Raw genomic sequence first — 12,255 nt, forward strand, 5'->3', positions numbered from 1 at the left:
TTGAAATTTTAATATTACCAGAGATATCACCCAACAGGAAAAATATATGAATTTAAAAAATTTTTTTTAAAAAAACAAAAATTAGGGTTATTTTCCTAATGATTAGGAATCCAGCAAAATAACTGGTAAAACAAAAGGATGAGACAGGAGCCATTATCTCCATCGTCTTTTCTGACGGCCCATGGATCCTATCGGACGCTGTGATTATGGAAAACTATGTTTTAATTGAAATCTAATGGAGAAAAACATTTCCTTGCCTTCTGAAATCCGCCACGGGCAGTTGCAGGCCTTAGAGAGCTGAGGGCCTGTATTGAAGGCCTGTTACAGGAAAAGTTCAAAGGGTTGGGAGGGTTAAGAAATATTTTAAAAGGTCTCCGACAGCCAAGGTGGAGAAGTAAAGGGGATTAATCCTAACCCCTCCCTGCCAGTGGATCTGCTCAAACTCCGGGCTAATGCATCTTGCATTAGTGTTTCGCGTGGAGGAAATCCCTCAAAGTGCCAACAGGCATAAGGAGCTTTGGCATCTCTTAACTAAACCGAAGTTAATCAGGCCAAAAGAGTGTACGGGGGACAATCGTTCTCAATACCATCGAGAAAATCGTTTCTAGAAGCAGCGTGGCTCAATGGAAAGAGCCCGGGCTTGGGAGTCAGAGGTCATGGGTTCGAATCCCGGCTCCGCCACTTGTCAGCTGTGTGACCGTGGGCAAGTCACTTAACTTCTCTGTGCCTCAGTTCCCTCATCTGTAAAATGGGGATTAACTGGGAGCCTCACGTGGGACAACCTGATTACCCTGTATCTGCCCCAGCGCTTAGAACAGTGCTCTGCACATAGTAAGCCCTTAACAAATACCAACATTATTATTAGTCTGCTGTGTGAACTTGAGCAAGTCACTTCACTTCTCTGGGCCTCAGTTACCTCATCTGTGAAATGGGGATTGAGACAGCGGTACTCACGCGGGACAGTGACTGTATCCAACCTGATTTGCTTGTATCCTCCCAGGCGTTTAGTATTGAACCTGGCATATAATAAGCACTGAACAAGTACCTTTATTATTAATGGGTGGGGAATGTGTCTGTTAATTGTTGTGTTGTACTCTCCTAAACGTTTAGTACATTGCTCTGTACACAGTAAGTGCTCGATAAACACTAGTGGATGAATTAATGATTATTATTATGGTATTTGTTAAGCACGTACTATGTGCCAAACCCTGTTCTAAGGGTAGATTCAAGGTAATCATGGGGTAGCTACAAGGCAATCAGGTTGGACAGAGTCCAGTGTGGAACTCACAGTCTTCATCTCCATTTCCCAGATGAGGTAACTGAGACCCAGAGAAGTCAAGTGACTTGCCCAAGATTCACAGCAGAAAAGGGGCAGAGATGGGATTAGAACCCAGGTCCTTCTGCGACCCAGGCCCGGGCTCTAGCCATTAGGCCTTACTGCAAACTGGAGTTGGCACATGTTTGAAGCATCAGAGGCAAGTAAACCTGACGTCCTTCATCTTCCCTCTGCCCCACCAATTTCTTACTACCCAGGAAAACAAACATGAATCAATCAACCAATCAGTTGGTCAGTCAATTGCCTTTATCGAGCGCTTACTGCTTGCAGAGCACTCTACTAAGAGCTTGGGAGAGGACAATAGAACAATAGAATAGACACATTCCCTTGCCCAGATAGAGGACTGACTAAAACCATCCCGAACAGAAATAAGGTTTCTCTGTCCCATAACCTTCTTTGACACTCTATTTTAGCATTTTATCACCCTAATAATAATAATAGTTGTGGTATTTGTAGCTCTCTGGACATGTCACTCCCCTCCTCAAAAACCTCCAGTGGTTGCCCATCAACCTTCGAATCAAGCAAAAACTCTTCACTCTTGGCTTCAAAGGTCTCCATCCCCTTGCCCCCTCCTACCTCACCTCCCTTCTCTCCTTCTATCGCCCACCCCGTACACTCTGCTCCTCTGCCGCCCACCTCCTCACCGCCCCTCGTTCACGCCCGTCCCGCCGTCGACCCCTGGGCCACGTCCTCCCGCGGTCCCGGAACGCCCTCCCTCCTCACCTCCGCCAAACTAACTCTCTTCCCCTCTTCAAAACCCTACTTAAAGCTCACCTCCTCCAAGAGGCCTTCCCACACTGTGCCCTCCCTTTCCCTCTGCCCCTCCTTCCCTCTCCATTCCCCCTACTCTCTCCCTCTGTTCTTCCCCCTTCCCTTCCCCATAGCACTTGTGCATAAATTATTTTTTATTAGTACTCTATTTATGTCGTTAATAATGTGTATATATCTATGATTCTATTTATCTTGATGGTATTGATGCCTGACTACTTGTTTTGTTTTGTTGTGTGTCTCCCCCATTTATACTGTGAGCCCATTGTTGGGCAGGGATTGTCTCTATCTGTTGCTGAATTATACATTCCAAGCGCTTAGTACATTGCTCTGCACATAGTAAGTACTGAGACATAGTAAGCACATGAGAAGCAGCGTGGCTCAGTGGAAAGAGCCCGGGCTTGGGAGTCAGCGGTCATGGGTTCGAATCCCGGCTCTGCCACTTGTCAGCTGTGTGACTGTGGACAAGTCACTTCACTTCTCTGTGCCTCAGTTCCCTCATCTGTAAAATGGGGATTAACTGTGAGCCTCACGTGGGACAACCTGATGAACCTGTATCTACCCCAGCGCTTAGAACAGTGCTCTGCACATAGTAAGCACTTAACAAATACCAACATTATTATTACAATTGAATGAATGAATGAATTGTAAAGTGCTTACTGTGTGCCAGGCACTATACTAAGCGCTTGGAGAGGAATACAAAAAATCGTATTGGACGCAGTCCCACAATGGGCTCACAGCCTTAATAGTCATTTTACAGATAATAATGTTGGTATTTGTTAAGCGCTGACTATGTGCCGAGCACTGTTTGAGATAACTGAGGCACAGAGAAGTGAAGGGACTTGTCCAAGGTCACAGAGCAGACAAGTGACAGAGCTGGGATTAGAACCCATGACCTTCTGACTCCCAAGTTCGGACTTTATCCACTAGACCAGGCCGAACGCTCCTAATGCATCAATTAGAATCAAATCGAGGGCAGGACCAAAATACCTTCATTGTTTCTCTCTTCCCGAAGGGGACTCCCTCTGTTTCTGAAGGAGTTAACATTAGTCTGTCAGAAGTCACCCTTCAAATAACTCTAGAAGCAGGGTAGTCTAATAATAATAATAATTATGGTATTTGTTAAGCACTTACTGTCTGCCAAGCACTGTTCTAAGCGCTGTGATAGATACAAGGCAGTCAAGTTGGACGTAGTCCCTGTCCCACTTGGGGCTAACAGTCTCAATCCTCATTTGACAGATGAGGGAACTGAGGCCCAGAGAAGTCAAGTGACTTGCCCAAGGTCACACAACAGACTAGCGGCGGAGCTGGCATTAGAACCCACAACCTCTGACTCCGAGGCCCGTGCTCTATCCACTAGGCCATGCTGCTTCACTAGAGAAAGAGCACAGGCCTTGGAACCAGAGGACCTGGGTTCTAATCCCAGTTCCACCACTTGTCTGCTGTGTGAATTTGTGCAAACCTCTTAGTTTCGGTGGGTCTTTTACCTCATCTGGCAAATGGGGATTAAGACTGGGATCCCCCTTGGGGACACAGACTGTGTCCAACCTAATTTGTAAAAGAAGCAGCGTGGAAGCAGCATGGCTCAGTGGAAAGAGCCTGGGCTTTGGAGTCAGAGGTCTTGGGTTCGAATCCCAGCTCTGCCATTTGTCAGCTGTGAGACTGTGGACAAGTCACTTCACTTCTCTGTGCCTCAGTTCCCTCATCTGTAAAATGGGATGAAGACTGTGAACCTCACGTGGGACAACCTGATTACCCTGTATCTCCCCCAGCGCTTAGAACAGTGCTCGGTGCTTAGAACAGTGCTCGGCACTTAGTAAGTGCTTAACAAATACCAACATTATTATTATTAGTGGAAAGAGCACGGGCTTGGGAGTCAGATATCGTGGGTTCTAATCCTGGCTCCACCACTTACCAGCTGTGTGACTTTGGGCAAGTCACTTCACTTCTCTGTGTCTCAGTTACCTCATCTGTAAAATGGGGATTAAGACTGTGAGCCCCGCGTGGGTCAACTTGATTACCTTGTATCTACTCCAGAGCTTAGAACATAGTAAGCACTTGGCAAATACCGTCATTATTATTATCGTCTCCCCCAGTGTTTAGTACAGTGCCTGGTACATAATAAATGCCTTTTAAAAATCCCTATTGGCTGCTTTCTAGTATCATTTGCTCTTTTCCAGTACCCTATTCCAACTTTTAGGTTCTCAAAAAAAACCATAGCTAATACTCTCCAATAACGTTTGTCAATTTCTTAAGTCCATTAGGAACGATGCGATCGAGGCCTACTCATTTCAATGCACCCAGTTTTTTGAATATCTTTAATTTTTCCTGACTCTAAATTGGCCTGCCAACTTTCCATCGCATGTGAGACGTGTACCCATCGACTAATAACGTTTGATCTTTTTTCATGAAAGCAGAATTTTTTTAAAGCCCCTTTCGGTCATGAACTACATTTAGACTGTGAGCCCCGCGGCTTAGTACACTGCTCTGTACACAGTAAGTATTTAATAAATACAATTACTAAAGTGTGGCTTCATGGAAGGAGCAGGGGCTTGGGAGACAGACGTTGTGGGTTCTAATCCCGGCTCTGCCACTTGTCTCCTGTGTGACCTTATGCAAGTCACTTAACTACTCTGTGCCTCAGTTACCTCATCTGTAAAATGGGGGTGAAGATTGTGAGCCCCATGTGAGACAAGCTGATTACCGTGTATCTACCCCAATGCTTAGAACAGTGCTTGACACATAGTAAGTGCTTAACAAAAACCGTAATTATTATAATTATTACAAGTTAAGTGCTTAACAAATACCACCATCATTATTAATATTATTATTGCTATTAATCAATGATATTTACAAATACAATAACTAGCAGCATGGCTTTGTGGAAAGAGCTGGGTCTTGGGAGTCAGAGGTTGTGGATTCTAATCCCTGCTCTGCCTCTTGCCAGCTGTGGGACTTTGGGCAAGTCACTTAACTTCTCTGTGCCTCAGTTCCCTCATCTGTAAAATGGGGATTAAGACTGTGAGCCCCACTTGGGACTACCTGATCACCTTGTATCACCCCCCCAGAGTTTAGAACAGTGCTTTGCACATAGTAAGCGCTTAACAAATACCATCATTATTATTATTACCGAGTATTTACTGTGAATACTGTGAGCCGGGTATTAACTGCTCAAGCAAGCAGTTAATCGAATCTCTCCCCCGATTAGACTGTGAGCCCGTCACTGGGCAGGGATTGTCTCTATCTGTTGCCGATCTGTACATTCCAAGCACTTAGTACAGTGCTCTGCACATAGTAAGCACTCAATAAATACTATTGAATGAATGAATGAATGAATGAGTACATTACCACAGAGCTGGTATAATAATAATGTATTTGTTAAGCATTTACTAAGTGCCAGGCATTGTTCTAAGCACTGGGATAGCTGCAAGGTAATCAGGCTGGACCCAGTCCCTGACTCACACGGGGCTCACAATCTTAATCCCCATTTTACAGATAACTGAGAAGTGAAGTGATTTGCCCGAGGCCACACAGCAGGCAAATGGCAGCCCTACGTCCTCTGACTCCCAAGTCCCTGCTCTTTCCACTAGACCCGGGCAGCTTTCCATTCCCTTCCCACGAAGGACTATAGGTCTAATCAATCAATCGAATTAATTGAGCTGTGCGGAAATAGTTCTCTGGAAGCCTAGGCCTCCTTGATGGCCTCTGGGTGGGCTTGAATGGCAAGACGAGCAGTTCACAACACATCTTCCCTTCGTTCCTGGTCTTCTGAAAGGAGTAGCTGAGAACAAGATGAACCTTCCCCCTTGATCTAATCAGGATCCCCTACCTGCTTTTAGATGGGATTTAATCAATTTGAGAACAAGGAAAAGGCTGGATGGGAAAACCCATCCCAAGGAGTTATGGCCACCTATCCTGATATTCCTTTATTCATTCAATAGTATTTATTGAACGCTTACTATGTGCAGAGCACTGTACTAAGCGCTTGGAATGAACAAGTCGGCAACAGATAGAGACGGTCCCCGCCCTTTGACGGGCTTACGGTCTGATCGGGGGAGACGGACGGACGAGAACGATGGCAATAGAGTCGAGGGGAAGAACATCTCGCAAAAACGATGACGACTAAATAGAATCGAGGCGATGTACATTTCGTTAACAAAATAAATAGGGTAATGAAGATATATACAGTTGAGCGGACGAGTACGGTGCTGAGGGGATGGGAAGGGAGAGGGGGGAGGAGCAGAGGGAAATGGGGGGAAAAGAGGTATTTATCCTGTATCAGAGAAGCAGCGTGGCTTAGTGGAAAGAACCCGGGCTTGGGAGTCAGAGGTCGTGGGTTCTAATCCAGACTCTGCCACTTGTCTGCTGTGTGACCTTGGGCAAGTCACTTAACTTCTCTGTGCCTCAGTTACCTCATCTGCAAAAATGGGGATTAAAAAATGTGAGCCCCACGAGGGACAATTTGATTACCCTATATCTACCCCAGCACTTAGAACTCTGCGCATAGTAAGCGCTTAACAAATACCATAATTATTATTGTACTCTTTAATAATAATAATGATTTTTGTTAAGCGCTTACTATGTGCCAGGCAATGTACTAAGCCCTGACACAGTTTCCATCCCACATGGGGCTCACATTCTTTCAATCCCCATTTTACAGATGAGGTCACTGAGGCACAGAGAAGTAAATAGACTTGCCCAAGGTGACACAGCAGACAAGAAATAGCATGGCAGAGTGGATAGAGCACAGGCCCGGGAATCCAAAGGTCATGGGTTCTAGTCCCAGCTCTGCCGCACATCTGTTGGGTGACCTTGGGCAAGCCACTTTACTTCTCTGGGCCTTAATGACCTCACCTGGAAAATGAGGATCAAGACTGTGAGCCCTATGCAGGACAGGGACTGTGTCCAAACCGATTTGCTTGGATCCACCCCGGCGTGTAGTATAGTATTTGGCACATAGTAAGTGCTTAATAATAATGTAGGTATTTGTTAAGCGCTTACTATGTGCAGAGCACTGTTCTAAGCGCTGGGGGAGATACAGGGTCATCAGGTTGTCCCACGTGAGGCTCACAGTCTTAATTCCAATTTTACAGATGAGGTAACTGAGGCACAGGGAAGTTAAGTGACTTGCCCACAGTCACACAGCTGACAGGTGGCAGAGCTGGGAGTCAAGCCCATGACCTCTGACTCCAAAGCCTGGGCTCTTTCCACTGAGCCATGCTGCACAATAATAATAATAATAATAATAATGGTGGTATTTGTTAAGCACTTACTATGTGCAAAGCACTGTTCTAAGCACTGGGGAGATACAAGGTGATCAAGTTGTCCTATGTGGGGCTCACAGTTTTTAATCCCCATTTTACAGATGAGGTAACTGAGGCACAGAGAAGTTAAGTGACTTGCCCAGAGTCACACAGCTGCCAGGCGGCGGAGCAGGGATTAGAACCCATGACCTTGTGACTCCCAGGCCCGTGCTGATGCTGTATTTTATATAAAGAAGTTCTGGATTACTCGGAGTTGAGCTGGTCTTGACTAGTAGAGGAAACCCTGCCTGTCAACCACCCACCCTACTACTGCCAGAAGAAGAGCTCAAAGTAATAATAACAATAATAATAATAATAATGATATTTGTTGAGCACTTAACTATGTGCCAGGCACTGTACTAAGTGCTGGAGTGGACACAAGCAAATCGGGTTGGACACAGTCGCCGACTCATGTGGGATTCACGGTCTCAATCCCCATTTTACAGAAGTGGTAACTGAGGCCCGCAGAAGTGAAGTGACTTGCCTAAGGTCACCCAGCAGACAAGTGGACAAACCGGGATTAGAACCCATGACCTTCTGACTCCCAGGCCCGTGGTCTATCCACTGCGCCATGCTGCTTCTCGTAATAACCTTGTCCCTGACATACCTGCTCTGACATAAAGCAGGGTCTGTGCAGCTTTTCTTCCACAGCGCTTACTTTGCATAGAGCACTGTATTGAGCGCTTGGGAGAGTACAGTATTACAGAGTTGGTCGACACATTCCCGGCCCATAACGAGTTTACAATCCAAAATTTACTAGTATTATTTATCTACTTGGGAGGATGAGTATCATTTTCTTATCATTTTCTCTGGTGCTGAAGGCTGAGGATATATTATTATTGTAGCTTATAGCTCATAATAATAATAATAATAATTGTAGTATTTATTAAGCATTTACTATGTGCCTGGCACTGTACTAAGCCCTGGGGTGGATAAAGCAAATTGGGTTGGACACAGTCCCTGTCCCATGTGGGGCTCACGGTCTCAATCTCCATTTTCCAGATGAGGCAACTGAGGTCTGGAGAAGTGAAGTAACCTGGAAGCAGCGTGGCTCAGTGGAAAGAGCCTGGGCTTGGGAGTCAGAGGTCATGGGCTTGACTCCCAGCTCTGCCCCTTGTCAGCTGTGTGACTGTGGGCAAGTCACTTCGCTTCTCTGTGCCTCAGTTACCTCATCTGGAAAATGGGGATTCACTGTGAGCCTCACGTGGGACAACCTGATGACCCTGTATCTCCCCCAGTGCTTAGAACAGTGCTCTGCACATAGTAAGCGCTTAACAAATGCCAACGTTATTCCCCGTATACTCTGTCGCTTCCCTGTATCAGTAATTCAGTCTCTTCCCATCCTCACCCCTGACCCTGAGACAATAAACTTCTTGATGGCAGGGATATTTACTTATTAGCTATTCTTAATATATATATATGTATAATATATATAATATATAATGATACTTGTTATGGGCTTACTATGTGCCAAACACTGTTCTAAACACTGGGGTAGATACAAGCTGATCAAGTTGGACACAGTCACTGTCCCGCAAGGGGCTCACACTCTCAATCTACATTTTCCAGATGAGGTAACTGAGGCCCAGAGAAGTGAAGCGACTTTCCCAAGGTCACACAGCAGACAAATGGAAGAGCCGGGTTTAGAACCCATGACCTTCTGACTCCCAGGCTCCTGCTCTTTCCGTTGAATACTTGTGAGAAGCAGTGCGGCCTAGTTGAAAGAGCTCGGGCTTGGGTGTCAGAGGACGTGGGTTCTAATCCCACCTCCACCACTTGTCTGCTGTGTGACCTTGGGCAAGCTACTTCACGTCTCTGGGCCTCAGTTACCTTGTCTGTAAAATGGGGATTAAGATTGTGAGTCCCACATGGGACAACCTGATTACCTTGTATCTACACCAGTGCTTAGAACAGTGCTTGGCACATAGTAAGCACTTAACAAATTCCATTATTATTATTATTATTATTATGTCATGCTGTTTCTCAAGGGTCTGGGACAATGCCCTGTACAAAATAAGGACTCCCTTCAATCAATCAACCGTATTTATCGAGCACTTACTGTATACCGAGAGTTAAGTGACTTACCCACAGTCACACAGCTGACAAGTGGCAGAGCTGGGAGTCGAACCCATGACCTCTGACTCCGAAGCCCAGGCTCTTTCCACTGAGCCCGGGGGATGTGGGTCCTAATCCAGCCTCTGTCAATTACCTCCTCTGTGACCTTGGGCAAGTCATTTAACTTCTCAGTGCCCCCTTTGCCTCATCTGTTAAATGGGGTTTGAATACCTATTCTTCCTCTTACTTAGACTATGAGCCTCATGTGGGATGGGGACTGTGTTCCACCTGATTGACTTATATCTCCCCCAACGCATAGTAAGTGCTCAACAAATATCATAAAAAAAAGGATATGTACTACTCCCTTTGCTCTCCCCTCCACCTCTCAGGCCCACGGCACTAATGCGTATATCTGTAATTATATTTATTTATTTCGGTGTCCATCTCCGCACCTCTAGTCTGTGAGCTCGCTGTGGGCAGGGATTGTCACCGCTTATTGTTGTATCGTTCTTTCCCAAGCGTTTAGTACAGTGCTCTGCACAGAGTAAGCCCTAAATAAATACAATTGAATGAGTGAATAAGTTCCTTGAGAGGAGGGTGAGTAGTGTGGCTTAATAATAATAATAATAATAATAATGTTGGCATTTGTTAAGCGCTTACTATGTGCCGAGCACTGTTCTAAGCGCTGGGGGTTGTCCCACGTGAGGCTCACAGTTAATCCCCATTTTACAGATGAGGGAACTGAGGCCCAGAGAAGTGAAGTGACTTGCCCACAGTCACACAGCTGGCAAGCAGCAGAGCCGGGATTTGAACCCATGACCTCTGACTCCCAAGCCCGGCCTCTTTCCGCTGAGCCACGCTTAGTGGATAGAGCATGGGCCTGGGAGTCAGAAGGATGCGGTTCCAATTCCAGTTCCGCCACATGTCTGCTGTGTGACCTCCAGCAAGTTACTAACCTCTCTGTGCCTCAGTTACCGCAACTGTAAAATGGGGATAAGAGTGCGAGCCTCATGTGGGACTGGGACTGAGTCCAATTTGATTAACTTGTTTCTACCCCATTGCTTAGAACGGTGCTTGGCACATAGTAAGGGCTTAACAAGAAACATAATTATTAATTATAATAATGGTATTTGTGAAGCGTTTACTACGTGCCAAGCACCGTTCTGAGCCCTGAGGTAGATACAAGGTAATCAGGTTGTCCCATGTAGGGCTGACAGTCTTAGTCCCCGTTTTCTAGATGAGGTAACTGAGGCCCAGAGAAGTGAAGTTCATTCGTTCAATAGTATTTATTAAGAGCTTACTATGTGCAGAGCACTGTACTAAGCGCCTAGAATGTACAATTCGGCAACAGATAGAGACGATCCCTGCCCAGTAATGGGCTCATAGTCTAAACGGGGGGGACAGACAGCAAAGCAAAACAACACAGCTGACAAGTGGCGTGGCTCAGTGGAAAGAGCACAGGCTTTGGAGTCAGAGGTCATGAGTTCGAATCCCACCTCTGCCACTTGTCAGCTGTGTGACTTTGGGCAAGTCACTTCACTTCTCTGTGCCTCAGTTACCTCATCTGTAAAATGGGGATTAAGACTGTGAGCCCCACGTGGGACATCCTGATTCCCCTGTGTCTACCCAGCGTTTAGAACAGTGCTCGGCACATACTAAGCGCTTAACAAATACCAACATTATTATTATTAAGTGGCAGAGCCAGGATTAGAACTCACAACCTGTGACTCCCAAGCCTGTGCTCTTTCCGCTGCTTTTCTAATTGTTACTTACCTGCTTAGCACGTAGAATTCAAGTGCATAGGTGACACAGACGGGAGATAGAGTAATACTAATAATATCTTCAAAGTGTTTACTGTGTGCACTGAACTGTGCAGAGTAGGGTAGAGAGATGAGAAATAAGGCAGGAAAGGCTTCTGGAGTAGATCGGATTTTTAAAAATCTGGAATGCTTCACGAATTTGCATTTCTTCCTGCATAAGGCCCTGCTAGTCTTTTCTGTTGCATTCCAATTTTAATATATACCCGTCTTTTTGAACCCCCGCTGAATTCTTGCCTCTCCTTTGTCCCAGGGTTTTTCTTCTTAAGAGGTCCTTTCTCTCTGTCTCTTAAAAGTTGAGCATGCTAAAGTTCAGTTTCTTTATCTGCTGACTTCTCACCTCTCTCCCCTTAGGGTCTTGAATACAATCAGCCTGTGTTTCCCTCCCTCTAAACTTTCCAACCACCTTTAGATCCTCGATTCTTTCTCAAGAGTAAGATCCAAGTCCACCAGGACATCTGCCCTAGCTGATTTCTAATAATAATAATAAAATGATGGTATTTGTTAAGGGCTTACTATGTGCCAAGCACTGTTCTAAGCACTGGTGGGGGGATACAAGGTAATCAGGTTGCCTCACGTGAGGCTCCCAGTCTTCATCCCCATTTTGCAGATGAGGGAATTGAGGCACAGAGAAGTGAAGTGACTTGCCCAAAGTCACACAACAGACAAGTGGCGGAGCCTGGATTACAACCCGCATCCTCTGACTCCCAAGCCCGGGCTCTCTCCGTTAATTCAGTCATTCAATAATATTCATTGAGCGCTTACTAATGTTGGTATTTGTTAAGCGCTTACTACGTGCAGAGCACTGTTCTAAGCGCTGGGGTAGATACAGGGTAATCAGGTCGTCCCACATGAGGCTCACAGTCCTCATCCCCATTTTACAGATGAGGGAACTGAGGCACAGAGAAGTGAAGTGACTTGCCCACAGTCACACAGCTGACAAGTGGCAGATTACTGTACTAAGCACTTGGGAGAG

The 12,255-nt window shown here is 45.8% G+C and overlaps 1 non-coding gene across 1 annotated transcript; it reads right to left on the reverse strand.

Moving 5' to 3' along the window:
- Positions 1 to 11,397: 11,397 nt before the first annotated feature.
- LOC114812503 lies at positions 11,398 to 11,499 on the reverse strand. The gene has a single exon (XR_003760155.1). It is a non-coding gene; the product is annotated as a U6 spliceosomal RNA (small nuclear RNA).
- Positions 11,500 to 12,255: the final 756 nt, after the last annotated feature.

This window comes from Ornithorhynchus anatinus, chromosome 5 (genome assembly GCF_004115215.2).
Source record: "Ornithorhynchus anatinus isolate Pmale09 chromosome 5, mOrnAna1.pri.v4, whole genome shotgun sequence".
In the NCBI taxonomy this organism is placed as follows: domain Eukaryota; kingdom Metazoa; phylum Chordata; class Mammalia; order Monotremata; family Ornithorhynchidae; genus Ornithorhynchus; species Ornithorhynchus anatinus.